This window comes from Squalius cephalus (assembly GCF_949319135.1).
Source record: "Squalius cephalus genome assembly, chromosome: 21".
Classification (NCBI taxonomy): Eukaryota; Metazoa; Chordata; class Actinopteri; order Cypriniformes; family Leuciscidae; genus Squalius; species Squalius cephalus.
The window spans coordinates 21,773,959-21,792,716 of NC_137142.1; the positions used below are offsets into that span (position 1 = coordinate 21,773,959).

General features: G+C 38.4%; 1 long non-coding RNA gene across 5 annotated transcripts in view; it reads left to right on the forward strand.

The window, feature by feature from the left end:
* Window positions 1–18,758, forward strand: part of LOC307149133 — a 134,640-nt gene that overhangs the window by 91,328 nt on the left and 24,554 nt on the right. For all 5 annotated transcript variants that reach the window (XR_013819526.1, XR_013819527.1, XR_013819528.1 and 2 more), the window contains exon 3: window positions 14,864–15,001. This is a non-coding gene — a long non-coding RNA (uncharacterized lncRNA). The remainder of the gene's footprint in view (window positions 1–14,863; window positions 15,002–18,758) is intronic.

An 18,758-nucleotide genomic window follows, 5' to 3' on the forward strand; every position in this document is an offset into this window, starting at 1 on the left:
CATTTTCAACGTTGGGTTTGGTCTTCTAAATGCGAATTTAGACATTGTTTTTGAGCACACTAGCTTATAGATAACAGTAAGGCTAACATATTCATACTAAAAGCCAAAAAACTTTAAATAGGGCACTATTTGAGGGAACAGCCATTTGGGTGTCTGAAACTATTGTGGACGTTATTGAGTGCACTTATTCAATCTCACATTCAATCCCACTACTGGAAAATAAATTTGATATTGATATGAGGGTAGGTATAGGCAGGCATATATTCAGAGGCATAAGGTACTGTAAGTATTACATACAACAATAATTAAACAATGCATTGACATTTACTTTTTACTTTTGATACTTAAGTACTTTTAAAAACTGCGTAGCGCATCTGTGTTGTACGTCACCTGTAGGCTCACTATTGGCCGACGCTGGTCATGTGTGTGATGCGTGTGACGCACAACACAGATGCGCTACGCAGTTATATTACGTGAACTCACTCGAGGCCCAGAAAGAAGGAAATGAATAGTGTAATAAAGTCGTTATTTTTGTTGTTTTTTGCGCACAAAAAGTATTCTCGTCGCTTTATAAACTTAAGATTGAGCCACTGTAGTCACTTGGACTACTTTGATGATGTCTGTATTACCTTTTCTGGACATGGACAGTATACCGTACATACATTTTCAATGGCTCTCGGACTAAATCTAAAATATCTTAAACTGTGTTCCGCAGATGAACGCAGAGGTCTTACGGGCTTGGAACGACATGAGGGTGAGTCATTAATGACATACAGTAATTTTCATTTTTGGGTGAACTAACCCTTTAAGTAAAAATCGGTCTTTACATCTTTTTCTTGTAACTGAGTAATATTTGACTAGTAGTATCTGTACTTTTACTGTACTCAAGTAAGGAAGTTGTGAGCAGTATTATATAACACAGCTATAATACAGTAATTTAACGAATGTTTTCACGTAAACATTGTGTGCCAAGCATTTGAATGTGTATGTGTGTAATCAAATGTTGGCGACACCATAGGCCAGATTGCATATAATAGGGGAGCTTGAGAAAGAAACCGAAGCCATTCGCCTTATTAGAAGTCAGTGTACCATCAGAATGATTATGAAACTGATATTTCAAGGTAAAACAAAAATTACATACAGTTGGTTTAACGTGTTAATAGACCTTAGTCAGGTTGGATGCCATATTTAATTTAATGCAGATGAAAACAAGGCTGTTAGGGATAGACGTACAATCTTTTCAATGGCACGCACTGTATAAAGGTCCTAGATCAGTGGTTCTTAACTGGTTTGGCCATGTGACCCACAATTTCCCATGTCATTAACACACAACACACTTTTTAGGAATTGTTCACACACACACACACACAAGTACCTTCCCACTTTACACAACATACACATAAATTGTAAGAATATGTCTAATACCAATAAACAGTAGGCCTATAAGGTGAGGCTGTATTCACACTTGGCATGTTTGGTTCGATTAAAACGAACCCTGGTGCTATTTCTTTTGTTAGTGCGATCCATTTGAGCCTGTGTGTGAACGCTGTCATCCGAACCCTGATGCGCACCAAACAAGCCGACCGAGACCGCTGAAAAGATGGGTCTCTGTCCACTTCCAAACGGACTCTGATGCGGTTCTTAATGAATTATGAATGCAATACGCACCAAAGACATGTAAACAAACCAAAAACAGAAAGATGAGACCCTAAAAAGGACAGAATGCTCATGCACACCTGTTTTTTCTCATCATAGTCATGATGTTGCCCATCACAGGTCGGTACAGGCATCAGAACCGCGTCTCCTCGTTCAGATCTTCGTTTGTATGTGTGACGGAGGGATTTTGACTCCTGACTCCTGTTTTGACTCCTTCACACACATCACAACACGCCGCCGCATTTGCGCTTGCAATTAAAGAGCGCACGCTACGAGCACAGTCTCTAATGTCTGACAGGAAAGGAAAGTTTGTTTTTCATAGGTGAGAAACTTTTTATTTCGTAACAAGCTACACAAATAACGACAGAATAAGGACACTGACATATAGCCTGACAACATCCCATCTGACCGCAAATGCTGAATCGGGACAACACGTTTTTCTCAGGCACTCTTTACTTAAACTGCGTCTGACAGAAGAATCAACAGCTAACAAAATAAAAGTCTTGCATCAGAAAAATGTTTAGAATAAAATTTTTGTTGTTGATGTAGTTTCTTGATGTTTCTTGGTTTTTTACCAATCAGCTGAACAAATCAGATTGTTGTTAAACTACAGTACAATCCATTGAACACAGTTTAGGCCTACTTCTATCCTTTTTCATTCATTTCCCGTTTTTATTCATTTCACAAATTAAATATGGCACTTCCCTGACTAAGGTCTATGTATTATACAGTGCATCTAAGGCTTATTTCTGCTTACATGTTTTATGAAATTCACAGCAGAGTGTGAAAATTGGGATACTTTGTGATAGATAATTTGCTAGTTGCACTTGCACACAAGGGAGCTGATCATAATTGAGCGCATTGGTTTGTGTATTTGCTTGCAAACATGGACACACTGCGATATGACATTTTTGAAACTGAGCGCAGTACATGGCAGTCTCTAACCTCTTTATGCGAGCACTGTTGATCAGCCCATTCCAACTGTCATCTTATTTGCATGCGATGGACGCATCATTATTCACTACATTTGATGTCCACAAAACACATTAGAACTGTTTCCTTGAGCAAAATATTAAGGACCCGCCGTAGCAGACATCATTTGTGTACCCAAATTGTAAAATGTAAATTGATATGTAAGAAAATGGCCCATTAACTTTTTCATTAATGGTTATAATGCATTTTGAGTGTCATCTGTGCAGAGAGAGCACATGTTCATTTGAGACGGGAACTGGGTAGCTCACACAAACACACTTTCGCTCACAGATATTTATTTATTTATTTATTTATTAATTTCTCTGCCCGCTGTGAAATCATGTGTCTGTATTTATGGTGTTACTATTAATCAAATCAAGTCAGCAATATGTTCAGTAGCACTCTCTGTAAAGCACTTTTTTATATATACAGTGTATAATACAAAGGTTTTGAATGCTTCAGATATTCATAATACTTTATAATGCTTATTGTTTTCTATTATACATAGGTTTGCCAATCGAGAACCATTTGTTTAGAACAGGTTGCATTGTTAATACTATATTTAAATGACATTTGTTGCTGTGGCACTGAATTTACAGGTGCTTCATCAAAAGTACAAAAAATAATAACAATTAATGGAATTTTTAAGTCATTAATCAGCTGAACAAGAATCATTAAATTCCTAAAGATTAGCATTGCTTGTTATATTTTATTTTCATAAATACAAGTTTTATTTAAAAAATGTTTCATCATACGGTTAACTTTTAGACCCTGCTGTCAGTGTAATTAGTTGTTTTACATTATGATGCTTATAATACTTGATTCACTGTCACAGATAAAATGTCTGATAATGTTTTTAATGCACTATACTTGAAAATATAGTTTATTATAGTTAACTGAGGTTACAATCATTTCTGAAAACATCCACGTGATTATATGATTACTGGTAACTTTTTTTGACAGACAGACAAAGGTGGATGGATGGATGGATAGATGGGTAGATAGTCAGATCTGCTAAGGGGTTATAATGGAACAACATTTTTTAAAACGTGATTTTTCACAACTTTGTGCATCAAAACCACTCCTTTCCTGGTAAAAATCAAAACTTGATTTTCAAAAGTCACAGAATTTGCAACAGCTGAACATAACATTTTTGACAAGCCAAACATTGTCAGTCTTTGGGTAATATGCAATTTAATTAGAGCAAGAGAGAGAGAAAGAGAGATATTTCACCTGAGCGGACGGTGAACATTTAGACCTATTTTATAGAGGACATGCACTCTGTGTTCATTTCCTATGTTTCACCTTGACTCTTTCTGCTGTTTAGACGCATTTATCTGCTGTAATAGATCTTATATGCCCTGGTGCAGTGTACAGTATAGCCTCAATAACCCCATATCCAGGCTTGAGCACATTTAACACAAGTGATTAACACACTTTGATGTTTGAAGAGGATCTCTAACTGTGACCAGCTCTGTTGTGAGTCCACCTCTGTCCTTGCTGTGGAAGAGAGGATTATTTTTAGTACAAAGCAAAACACGATTCACTGAAGTATGATGACGACATAATGGCCGCTGTGCCGAGGCGTTTTGGTTGGCTGCCTACAGTGGATTTAATGATCTGTTCTCATGCTAATACGTGCATATATGACACATCCATTGATATGCCTTTTGTTGGTGCGAGTCTTTGGTGTGTCTAGTGCAAAAATGTGAGCAACTACAATACCTAAACAAAACAACTTCTCCGAAACAGCTGTGAGAGGCTGAGTTACTGTTGGCGTAGCAACCGTCACAGCTCGTCCCCAACACCCTAGTCGAAAATGATCGATTTTCTTTAATTTTCTTCTGCATCTTCCACCAGAGAAGAAGGGAGGGAGAGGCAAAAAAAATGAATAAATAAAAAAAGAGGCTATCTGTAACCTATCCCTTCATCCTGGCATGAGCTATTCAATCCTGTCTATTAGATTTACTGGAGAGGAGCAAGACATTAACACATGCACACAGGAAAAAAAGAGAGAAGGAAAACACTGCCACAGATAATGTGGATGTTTCATGCATAATCTCTAATATGAGAAATGTATTAATAGGGAAATTATTGTGCATTCAATTATTTTGAAATGGCTGGCTGAGATGTTGTGATTTGGCGGTGTCCTGATAGCAGTGGCGCAGCAGGGAGCGCGGTGAGTGATGAATAACTTAATCTCCTAATCCGAAAATGGGCAGCGATCAACAGTACCGCTCTGCGGAGCGGCCAATAAAATGAAAGCACCGAAGAATGACAGATGAGAGCTGGGAAAAGACGAGGAAATAAGAAATAGATAAACAAATAGAACAATAAAGCAGACGGTTTTAAAGCGGCGTAATTCTGTCACATTCATTAAAGCCAGAGAGCAAAATAAAACAATGCGAGATGGAGTGGCAGAGACATTACCTTTAATGTGGGTATCGTGTGGCGCGTTTGATGAGCTGCTGGCTCGGCTTCGTGTCCGCTGTATTCAGTGCGACTCTGAAGGAAATCAACACGGGATCTTTAATCAACCTGAAAAAAAGCCAAGCTTTATGGAACACAACTATAGATCCGTGTCTGTCAGTATGTACAGTTTCTACAGTGTGCTGGTGAAGCTGTGTGTTTAATGTGTACTGTTATGAATACAATACTGTTCAAAAGTTTGGGGTCTGTAAGATTTTTTTAAAAAGAAATAATTATTTTATTCAGCAAGAGTGCACTAAACTGATCAAATAAGTGAATACTATTATAACCTTAATGTTACCACAAAACAAAAAATCACTTTTTTAATTTTTTTTATTAAATGCTATTATTTTGAACTTTCTGTTCATCAAAATAATGCAGGCACTATATAATGGTTTCCACAAAAAAATATTAAGGAGCACTGATTTCAAGACATGAAGGATCATTTGACGCTGAAGACTGGAGTAATGTCTGCTGGAAATTCAGCTTTGTCATAAAAGCAGCCTTGGTGAGCATAAGAGACTTCTTTCACTTACTAAAACTTACTGATCCAAAACGTTTGAATGGTATTATACACTCACCGGCCACTTTATTAAGTACACCTTGCTAGTACTGGGTTAGACCCCCTTTTGCCTTCAAAACTGCCTTAATTCTTCACATCTCAGAAGGTGCTCTATTGAATTGAGTTCTGGGGTCTCATTTATAAAACTGTGCGTAGGATTCTTACTAAAAGTGTACGTGCGCCCGAAAGCCAAAAATGGCGTACGCCAATAAATATTCAGACTTATAAAACCGTGCGTACGCCAGAACCTGCACAAAATTCCCTTTATAAATCCCAGTCAGCGGAAGATTGTGCGCACATGCGTCTCCACCCCATCTCCTCCCCGCAATAACCATATGGAGTTTACAATGCCTATTTTTACTATCCATACCCTCATTTGCATATTATTTGCATATGCATATTCATTCATGTGACACCATGTTTAACAGTACAAGACATTAGGAAAATATGGGATATACGGATATGCCGTCACATTACGTTGCTAAAAATCATTTAGTAGCCTATCCTTGCCTTGTTTTTGAATAAATCAATCAAATAGTATTCATTAATTTAAATTGTATTTTTAATTGCTTTATATTTTTAATGGAAACAGATAGGCCTTATTGTGCATTATTGATCATTATTTGATCATTATTATGATTTCATATAATTTAAGTGCTGAAACTCTGTTAATGAGAATGGCATATTTAATGTTAAATGTTTATTTCGGATGTAAAACATCGTTTAAATCATTATTTTATTTATTTAAACTGTTATTGTGAACATGCACTGTATTTATGATTAGGACTCATAATGAAGATTTAAAGTGGTTGTCCTTTATCTGCCGTCAGTCCCTCTGCTCACCATTGGTGTCGCCAAACTGCTCCATCTCCAAAATGTTTGTACACATGGGTCAGAGTTTGCGTGCAGGTGCGCACATTTTCCCCGTCAAGTTTGTTTTTATAAATCACAACTTATGCGTCAGAAGTGGCGTACGCCTCTTTCAGGGCCTGTTTTGTGCGTACGCAACGGTTATAAATGAGGCCCCTGGTGACTGTGGAGGCCATTTGAGTATATTGAACACATTGTCATGTTCAAGAAACCAGTTCGAGATGATTTGAGCTTTGTGATGTGGAGCCTTATCCTGCTGGAAGTAGCCATTAGAATATGGGTACACAAAGGGATAGACTGGACATGGTCAGCAACAATACTCCGGTTGGCTGTAGCATTTAAACAATGCTCAGTTGGTACTAAGGGGCCCAAAGTGTGTAAAAAAAAAAAAAAAAAAAAAAAATTCCCCCACACATTACACCACCTGCCACCAACATCTCACTGCCTGAACCGTTGATTCAAGGTTCGACATGTTGTGCATTCAGTGATGCTCTTCTGCAGACCTCGGCTATTTGAGTTACTGTTGCCTTTCTATCTGATAGAACCAGTCTGGCCATTCTCCTCTGACCTCTGGCATCCACAAGGCATTTTTGCCATTCACTAGATAGTTTCACTTTTTCAGACCATTCGCTGTAAACCCTAGGTATTGTTGTGAAAATCACAGTAGATCTGCAGTTTCTGAAATACTCATACCAGCCCGTCTGGCACCAACAACCATGCCAATTTCGAATCACTTAAATCACCTTTCTTCCTCATTCTGATGTTCAGTTTGAACTTCAGCAGATCGTCTTGACCAAAGCGGTGTTCAAAATTGTCCCCTATACCCTCATTCACTATTCCCTCATTACTCCAATAATATAGTCCACTTAAAGGAGTGAATGAAATCGAGTGAGTGAATTCAGACACTGAGTGTGCCGGAAGGGCTGTCGCTTTTGCATGGTTTGAGCTTGCTGCATGTTTAATAATCATTTGAAACTTAGCAAACTAGCAGCTCTATTTGCAATGAAAAGATTTATGTTGAACGATGTTATGGAAACTAGCATGTATAAACCTTAATTAAACAATTTAATAATCAATTGAAAAGGAATTTATACCTGTGTGAAATTATGTTGTACCCGAATTGGACCAGCGGTTTGGAAAATGGATGGATGATTCAGCTGCGGGTGCCATCTTCTGGCGAGATGCGGGAATTCATTCACCACGACCCTCACAGGGCATTATGGGTATTCCTTAGCCGTTGAGTGCACATCAGTTGTACACTTGTTATTGCGGTGCATTATGGGTTTGAATGAGTGAACTCGATAATGTCCACTACGGTTTCAGACACCACTACAAATGGCTGTCCCCTCAAATAGTGTCCTATTAAAGGATATAGGGGGCGATTTTGGACACATCCCTAAATACATTGCTGCCATTTGATTTTGGGCTGCACAATTAATCGAATTTCTAATCGCGAGTACAATTACGGATGCCACGATTACGTAATCGTTCAAAGCCGCAATTTCAAAAGAAAATCCACTCTGCGTGCGTGTTGTTTGCATGTTATGTTATGAGAGGCGAATCACAACTACTTCAGAAAACCTAGCACAATAGGAACTACCAGGCAGTGATGTAAGTGTACGCTGAAATAAAGTCTTTCACTTCAGAAAAACGGACTTTCCTGTCCGGTCAGCCGCTATGCTGTGCTCGTTGCGCACACTCTTCAATTGCACGCACAAATACGGCGGCGCGCGTTGTGTATCGCTTCACTGTATATAAAGTGCAAAAGAAACTACGAGCATGCAACGTAATTACGTTGTAAATCACACGAAATAAAAATAAAATACCAATAAATCACGTTACTGGTACACGTCTGTTTGCTGAGAAGGATTTGCGTGCAGGTATGATTTTCATTCTATTCACCAGGAGCAGTTTCCATGTTTCATTAACAGTTCTTGTTAGTATTGTGTATTCACTAGTAACTGTCGTTTCCATATTAACCCCAAAATGCCACTTTATTTTCACTTTGTGTTATTTTCTATATTTTTAAATGACTGGTGGCTCATACCAACATTGTATTAACAAAAACTAGTTTGGGACTGCTATTTAAAGGCTTAAGCATAGGCCTAATGTTTATTTATAAGTAGTCTTTACTAGGGCTGCATGATATGAGGAAAAGCTGCGATGTGCGATAAGATTGTTTAATATTGCGATGATGATATGACTTGCGATAAATATTCAAATGTGTAGCTATGCTGTTCCCATGTCTTAGTGCTTTAATAGGTTCTTTGCGTGATAGGTCAAACGTTTATTACCTGCCTGGGTCAGATTACACGATTTTAGCGCGATTTTGGCACGATCCGTTTGACGTATATGGATGTCGTGGGGATTCGTAAACGACAACGGGCGTTGGGACGCAAGATTCGATCGTTTCATCTCGTATAGTGTGTCATAATGGGCAACAACCTACGTCGCGTCTGCGATGCTTCATGACATCACGACAGAAAGACTAGCATGTTTAATTTTTTAACGGTCCTCCATGACGGGTTGAGTATGTGAGCGAGAGTGAGTGAGAGCGCGAGCAACATTGTGTGTGTGTGTGTGTGTGTGTGTGCAAGTGAGTGAGTGTGTGTGTGTGTGTGTGTGTTAACAGTTTTTGTCTAAACATGTATTATAATATGCCTATATATATTCAATGTAAATTCTGATAATCACAATTACAATTTCAAGGGAATAATCGGCAATTATGATTTTTGTCATAATCGTGCAGCCCTAATTTGATTGGCTGATTAGACATTTGTGTTAACAGGTTGAACAGGTATAGCTAATAAAGTGGGCGGTGAGTGTATGTACTTGGTGTGTTTTCTTTAAAGAGGCAAGGGATCATTGTCAGTGCAAAAATGAACAATAACACATTAATTTATATTAAATATATATGATCTTGTATAATGTAAAGTAACACTGTCCAATAGCTACAGCTGTAGTCTTTTTATCCCTCCTTTGATTTTAACATGTTCTCATTGAAGCCTTACAGTATAGCAGGATGAATTAGAGGTGGATAATGGTGAAAATGCAGACAAAAGGTAACATAACAGGAAGCAGTGCTTCCAAAGCAAAATGAATGGCTTGAATGGACAAAGACTTTGCCACCACATTCCAGTGATAACTATGTTGTCACTTAGGCTAAGCCTTATTTGGATGGAACAGTTTTCTAAACAACGTTTGAGTTACAAATCTTATCACCCGACGTCTGTGATTTCATGTACCGGTTCGGACGGGACTAACATCTCTGTGTTTATTACAGAAGTGGGAGTGTGTGTTTTCTAGACGTGGGCGTTACAGAAGGTCATGTGGTGTGTTTACATGCATCACATATCACATATGCGTCATATATGATGCATGTAAACACATACGTCATATGTGTTTACATGCATCACATATGACGTATATGTTTTTTAATGAATTATTTACTGATATAACTTAAATGTATTATAAAAATCCTATTAAAACAAATTTCACATGCATTTGTAGATATTTATGGCTGTTTATAATAAACCACATGAGTGAGCTGAGATTTGAACGTTCAAACATTTTAATTATAAAATAAACACAAATGAAAGTAAAGCAGCAGCCCCTCACGGATGACTGACGCAAACACATAAACAAAGCATAACGTAAAATCCAGGCCTGGTGCTCTCTCGTCCTTCACTGTCGTCGTTCCTCCTCTTATCAGTCCGGAGCTCCTCCGTGAGACAATCGAGAGCGATGTGGCGTGCAGGTGATGCTCACTAGCAGTTGTGCCACCGGCCTCGCACCGTTCTCACGGCTCTCGGCCCCGCTCTGCTTGCCACAAGAGACGTCTAGACAAGTATCTTACATTACACTGTTATTAACCTGGGCAGTCTTTGCAGTTTCTGCGATTTAGCTCTATTTATTACATTTATAATTTAAGTTTTTCATCAGATACCATCCATATTGAAATTAAATGAAAGCACACGAAAGATTGGTGCACGAACAGTAGCTCAGGTAGTCAAAAACACATGAGAAGCGTTAGGATAATACAACATCAGCATTCATAGTCATTCACATTCACACAGGATTAGATGTCTCAGCGGACCATTGAGTTAACCGAAAAACAGTAGGTAATTTGCTAGGTTGTGTGAAAAAAACACAGACATGGCAGATTTGGACGGGATTCAATTCACAAAGTATGCCTGTAAAACACAAACTCCAGGGAAACTAGTCCCGTCCGAATAGGGCTTAAACCTGTGAAACACAAATGTCTCTAACTTCCTCCATGAAAACTAGTCCCCTCCGAATAGGGCTTTTTTTATCCATTAAATTTTTTTTTTTTCTCGAGTGTGTTCATGCTAATAAATGATGTTTATAATATGCTCTGGTCTTGCAGTGCATTGCTTTTCAAGTGCATACCCAGTTAAATGAGTGCAGGTCATTTGTATGTTGTCAGTGTGTTTGTGTTGTCCTCTGGGCTGAAATAGCATCTGTTTGGCCCTGTTATGTGTATCTGTACAAGGAGCCAGTGTCCAACCGTGCCCTGAGAGACTGAAGAATGGTGTCATCAGAAGGTCGAGTGTCTCTCTCTCAATTATATTTTAGTGTGCCATGACACAACTTTACATTTGTATTGTCAAAGCATTTGCAGCTTACTTGTGGATTATTGGAACCATGAAGTGGTTATTACTTACCAGAATAAAGCGAGATCGGATGTGATTTAGACAAAATAGTAGTTTTATCTAAATTGGTTGTTTTTTTGGTTAACATTATCCAATAGCCCGTGCTGTTGCTGTCAATGAAAAAAGTTGTTTCAGAGCCTGACATCATCATACTCAGATTCTAGTCAGAATATGTGTCTGATACTGCTCCATTGGGCTGTGATTATGGGGCGTGTTTCAACCGAACCAGGAAAGAAAATGCCTCTGCATTCAATTGGATAGACCTACAACCAATCAGAGCAATGGAGAAACCACAATGACCACAGGATTTTCATTGCGCCTCATCTTCTTAGCGACCATCGGGGCCAGCTGATAAATTCAACTTTTGCCGAATCCCGTAGGAAGGACAGGAAAAACATCTTTCCGATCGACAAATGCCTTGATTGCGGTTCTCTGTTCCTCTATTAAAATGAATGCGCTGTCGATATCTTCTATAACAGACGCGATGGCGGCATCTTTGTTGTAAACAAAATCAACCCAAGCGCTCTTTGGTGACGTGGATGATTACGTTACTTTTGATCATCTGTCCATCATCATATAAAGCCCGCCCTGACAATTGGATTGGTCCGAACTGCTCTGGTTCGAGCATAGTTGCTCCACAATGGATCAAGTCCAGACCGAACTCCCCGACCTCAAATATTGTGGGCGGGGCTAAGTTTGGCTGGCATCCAGACTAATTAATTGAAGTTTTTTATTGAAAATTAAATTAAAGAAATTAAATTTGATGATGATCTCTTTCTGCCACAAAAGACTCACCCACATTTTTTTTTGCACTGGTTAATCGTTCAAAAGAAGTGCTTTAAGAAATCATTTTAATTTAATATTTATTTTATTGTGAATGTTTTCTAAATGTTTGGTGTATTGCTTTGCATTCTTTCAGAAAGTGTGACTTGATTTTCCGGGTTTTTTTTTTTTTTGCATGTTTGTTCTGCCCTATTCTCTTATATCCACAAAGAAGTGACAGGATAACAAGATCCAGTTATGAAGTGTTTGTTGGAAGTAATATCAGGGTATTTTACAGTTTTTGTCATAAAGATTCTTGTTTAAACATAACTTAAATCATAGAAGTGATCACCTGTTTCGTGATAAGCACATAGCACAGCACCATCTGCAAAATGTCACAACAAACCATTATTTTGTCTCTGATGTGATGGTACATGTGTTTAATTGATAACACTGAAATTTCTTTGCCTATGGCCTTTTTTCTAAACAACTGAAACATTTTTGTCAAGACAGAAGGCATTACAAGTGTTAGAGGAGGAGTTTGATGTGTGTGTGTGTGTAAGGGTGTGGAGGCTTGCGTTAGTGTGTTGAGGGTCCATGCGAGGGCTGAATGACAGGCAGCAGACGGGCAGGTCAGGTAGCATGTGGTGTATGGCAGGTACGTTTCCTGTGTCTAAACAGAAGCGTGTATATGTGTAGCCCTGGTCCTCTCTGACAGTAAGACACCACACAGCTGCTGGCTTGATTGAGACATCTGTATAAAGCAGATGGAGTTTGAGAAAGTACTGGGTTTGATGTCTATCACTGACATTTAAACGACAAAGCACTGCGTTTACTCAGCTGACGCTGGACAGGAGACCACCGTAAGATTGACTGATGGACCTTGACTGACTAGGACTGCTGACGGTCTCAAAAATCCCATTTGTTTCATTAAGTTTGTCTTGCTTCATGTAATCATAACTACATCCCACCGATCATAGCAAGAGCAGACTTTTGCAAAAAGTTTAGCATTTTCACTGAAAACTAGTCTTCTAATGTAGTTTCCTAATCTTTTTTAATTTATGTTCACCCATATACCTGTCAGCGGGACTTTTTCCGCAGTTTCTTCACTGATTTGGGAGAGGGCAGGGGAGGGGGGGATTATGCAGAAGGGGATATGGGCGATTTGACCAAAAACTCGATACGAGTAATTTTATGTATCACGATATAGTTATTTTTGCTTTAAATAAGATTTTTATGATGTCAACATTTTTGATGTAATTGAAATTTCATAATGCCTGTGACCATTTTCAACATCACAGAAAACTAATACTAGCCTAAGTAAAAAAAACAAAAACAAAAAAAACTCTCAAGCTTACTGAAGACAAGTAACTGGTGATGAAGCAAGAACAAAGAAACTAATTACAGGCATATAGGAAGGAAAACAAATTACAATAGATCAAATAGACCTGAAAAACTTCAAGCACTAAGAAATACTACATAGATTGTATAAAGTAATTAAATGATAAAAAAATATATAGCCTTCACTGTGTAAATTATACATTTAAGTTACAAAAGTGATTCAGTTAAGAGCAGTGTGAGATTTTCCCTTTTTTGTTGTTTGATTAACATTGACACAGACGACAACAGGTATATTTGGATGCTGTCACTTTAAGACCGACTGCACGGATCCAATATACTTGTGCATTTTCTTTCTCAACTGTTTAAATTCACTTAAGACATAAATGACTGTTTACTTGCAAAAATGTGTCATTTTGACACATTAGTGTATTTAACCGCTGAAGCCCATTTAGGCGGCAAATGAATTTAGTTCAGTACTCACTATGAGCAGCGGCTTCAAATGTGTGCGTCTCTCAGCGCTCAGAAACCATCTCTCTGACAGCGTTCTCATATAGCGAAATGAGTTGTCTTTCGCTGCTTACTATGCTTCAACAGTTTAAAATCACTAAGTCAATGCTTAAAAACTCATGCAAATGATAAGCTTTCATGACCAAGTGCAGCACAACACTGTCACGTAAGCTTAACCGCGATAGATAATGTGCATTCACGCCATATTGAAATTACCATAATTTCGAGGTTTCAACTTGTAAAAAGTGTTCCCATCCTTCTAGAGCTTGTAATTACAACTTGGAAGATGGAACTTTTCTAAGAGCTTCTACTTGTACTATGTGACCGCTAACCACCTGACCACTGGTGATTCATTTAGGTGTTGATTGTGTCGCCATAGAAACACATAATTCCCTGTCCGAGGACATGAACAGTTCCGAATAGAAACAATGACGGGTTGTCATATCGAGCCTATGGTAATTATGACATGTCGTGAGCACAGCAATAGTCCAAAATCTGTATCGGTTAACAAATTTCTACCGGTTAATTGTGTCTACCGGTATATCACCCACCCATAATGCAGAATGTGTTAGACGGAGGGAGCTGCATATACACTCATGTGGCTGATAGCATAATCATATGGAATACAGAAATGTTAACTAATAGTGGACATCATTTAGCATTGTCATTTATATTATTAATAGTCACCACTGAAAAACAGATGGATATTTCAAACAGTTTTTTCTCAGTTAAGATAAGAGACGTCTTTCAAAAACATATATATATATATAAAAAAAAAAATCTTACAGGTCCAAAACTTTTGAACCGTAGTGTATATGATTATTTGCAGTGTAACTTATTTACGTGATCTGGATCCCCAAAACACAATGTTTGTTGTAAATTAGAGCTCTATGAATGTAATCCACATTTATAAAATTTGTATAAATTACAGTGCACATTATTTTGTTTTATTTTCATAGAAAGTAACAGAAGATATCATTATTAGTTAATATATTGAAATAATGAATTGTTTGGTACTATTAAGTTGTTGTTGTGTTTTTTTTTTTTTTAGGTTTAAAAAAGTCTTTTTAAGAACCCTGTGTAACCTGCTTAAGGACTCTCCGGTGTACATATACCCCTGGTTGGGAATCACTGATGTAATGGATAAACAAGTACAAAACTTGCCGATATCCTCACCAAAATCTCCCAGGTATGTATTTGTTATATATATATATAGTCATGTTTAGGATGAGTGTGATTTGTCAAATTCTCTCTCTCTCTCTCTCTCTCTCTCCCTCCCTCCCTCCCTTTCAGAGCTGCTGTAAATAAATAAAAGATAGGTTCTGGTGATACAGCAGGTCTCAGATGTGTAAAAGCCACAACTCTCATATCAGATCTGGATTTGTCTCTCTCACCAGGGAGCGCAAACTCACAGTTGCAGCCTTCCAAAACATAAACACTCTTCCTCAATTTTCCTCCCTCTTTGTCCTTTTCTTTTTTTCCCTCTGCCTTTTTAATGTCCATTCCTTGCTGTGTTGGCCAAGCAGGCCGCGATTCCTAATGAACATGCAGAAGACCCCCGGGCAGCACTTAAACTTTAAAACGTCTATTATTAGGATCACTAAAACGCCATTGGTGACCTTGCAGAAATATAGAAATGTGCCTCTTTCTCAATATCTCAACATTTCTTCCAACACGAGAACCGAGAGCAGGTGTGGATTGGCGAGCAACCTAATGTCCGACAGCTAAGCTTGCTTTTGGTTGCCATAGCATTGGGATTATTAAGAGATCCAGTGGCTGCCTGGTTCCTCTTTTATGATTCTCAGACTGAATAAAAATTTAAAAGGCCATTAAACACCATTACCCCCTCCATCGCAGGTGTCACTGCCAGCGATGCAGAGTGAAGTAGCTTATTTTTCTATTAGGTGGAGAGAGAAAGAGAGAGAGAGAGAGGCCGATTGTAAGACCAGTGCAAATGAATCTTTGCTCTAGAATGGCCAAACGGTCAGACTCTAATTAGCCTGCCCTGCTCCTCTTTATCTAATGGGGCTTTGAGCGCTGAAAAGGGTAAGCCTTTCTAAACACCCAAATGGCTTATATTAGTCTTGCTTGGCTCAATGGGAGTTTGACCATCCTTGAGTGTGTGAAGGGCAAATGGGGGTTTTGAGTCTAAACTTGAGAGAGAACGACCACCATGAATGACTAGCAGCAGCATGAATGGTGATTTGAGAAATTTGCTTTTGTGAACTCTATGGTTGCGCTGGTGCTGGAAAAATACCGGTATATGTTATATTTCAAATGGTACAGTATCATGATTACAACCATTTCGGTACTTGATACGTTGCTGTTCCGAAGTTCACCTCTATGCGGCAGTGTTATCCAAACTGATTGTGAAACTGGCAATTTTGACAACAGTGAAACAAGATGGATCAAACAGATAAGACTCACTCTACACGATAATTGTGCTGTTAATATAAAATAAGAGAATATCGCGAGTAATCAAATAATGTTTATGCTCCCGTGTGTATTTGTGTAAGCGCTCTATTGACAACGTGTTTTTGCACGGACATATATCTGTTGAGCACATTAACGTAATGGTCAATTATGTTCAGAAAAAATCAGATGTGTTTAAGTTCCGCTGAAAACGCTGGAGTTTGTTTAGAGAAGCTCATAGAGTTCAGCCAAAGCACGTTCGCGTCATCTTCAGCGAGTTAGATGGCAGCGTTGAACTTCAGTGATTATAATGGGAGCACTCTTTGTTCACTTATTGTATATTATATACATTTGTCATGCTGCTTACTGCACATTTCAAAGTTTCTGGACCTTATTTAAATCGTGGATTGAATCCGAAACTCCTGTGATTGACAGTCATAACCATAGCAATGCACGACACTAACTATACTGTATGTCAAGATAGATCTGTGCAGATCTTGAAGCGTAAATGCAAAACAATAGATTTGCCACTTGCTCTGTGTAAAATGTGTTACTTTTTAAAGGAAGATTTCACTTTTTGTAAAATTCAATAATAGTTCAATAACAAAAAAAAAACATTTTTAATTGTATCACTGGAGCACTGAGAAGTGCTGTTTATGTTGTTTATATATTTATGCTTGAAAACAAATAACAAATTTGTTAATGCAGAGTTTCATGCGGTGTTCTTAATAAAATCGTTTTTAATTCAGTTATCTTTTGAGGCTGCCTAATCACCTATGGTATTGATACCGAGATATTTGATTCTGGTACCGTACTGAAACCAAACTTGTGGTATCAATCATACCCTAGTGAGCCCTTTTCTTCATGTTAATATCAGTTTGATTAATAGGTTAATATTTTAATGTGTGCCTAATTAATTGCACTCTGAATTTCAGAGTGCACATCTTTGGTGTTATTTTAAATGTTGATTCAGTTGGTAAGAATTGCAAGTTCACATGCTATATCTTCAGAGTTGTTGCTAAAATTCACACGGCTTGATTAATTTGGTATAAAATTGTATTGTATTGTATTGTATTGTATTGTATTGCACACCTCCTTTTCCCGTGCCAGAGACTTTCATAACTTTTCGAAGTTTAGAATAGTTAGCATCCTAACTTTATTTCCTTTGATTAACTGCCCATCAGTGAGACCCGTGTTCTCGATGACGCAGGTGAGCAATGGGACCTGCAGAGTTAGCTGGATGTCTCGTTCTCTTGGCTTCAGCCTGGAAAAGTGCTGATTGTGGAAGGGGTGCTGGAGGAGCTCTCTCTTGGGCAGATGGTGGGAAGACAGGGGGAGTAGTCACCCTGCTGCTTAGCCAACAGGGACACACACACAGACGCATTCACATACGGCACACCCACACAGGAAACATTAGAACAACGATTTGTCATAGTCTTTCATTTCGACGGAGGAGTTCTTTTGTTGTTGGAAATAAGCCGTGTTTATTATTATCTTCCTCTGAGTCAGTACGTTTAGGAGTTCAGCAGACACCTCTTACGATGGTGACAGGCCGCTCTTCTTTATCTGACTGTCCACACGCTATTTATGAAGAGTTACTCTCAAACTAGCCATCAAAGTTTTCATGTTTATTTTGACAGCTTTAATGGTTCCAAGACAAAAGAAGCAAACAACACATCTTGCATAGCAGGACTTGACAGTAAGGATTGCTTTTTAGTGATAGACTGATATATCAAACAGGCTGATACTCAAGGTGATATGTTGATTTGTTTTTTATTATTATTATATACTTTCTAGGTAATGTCACTGTGAAAAAAATATATTGTTCGGATGTATTTTTTGTTTTGTTTTGCTGGCCCAGTTGGTCAAACTTGTCCTTTGCTGGCATTTTTTCGTTTTTATAAATAAATTGTATATATATAAGGCTTACCAACTCATGTACATGATCCACAAATATATATAATTGTTGGAACGTAAGCATTGGCAAGTGACAGTTCTGTCAACTGGCCCCAAACTTTCTCACACTGGCCCTTATACTCATCATTGAGCTCTGCCTAGAGAGAACTGCTTCAAACATTCTTGACAACAAACAGCGAGGGATGCAGATTGTGGCTGTCTTGTCTGTTAGACTGGTGGTATCAGGAGGGGCGTCTTCATATTTGAGATCCCTGTAGCTAAGCTTACGCGTTTGACTCCGTTCCACGTAAACCCAACATGCTGTTCGACACTATCCATCCGCTCCCATATGGTAAAACTGGGCTGCGGCTTTGTCAGCTTCCAGGTTTTTTTTTCTTTCTTTCTTTTTGTCAGCCTTAAAAACAGACAAACACAGTGAGAGGTGGGCTAATTACCACAGGCCTTCCTGTAATTACTCTTCCAGAGCAGCAGACAGGTTGGGTACAGACAGATCTGCTGTCTCTCTTACATGCTTATCTGCTGCTCACCAGACAGCTCACAAGTTCTACGTGGATTTGAGGTTCAGCTTGTCCAATAAGTTGAGAGTCAGGAGTTGTCAAACATGGTTATGGTGACAT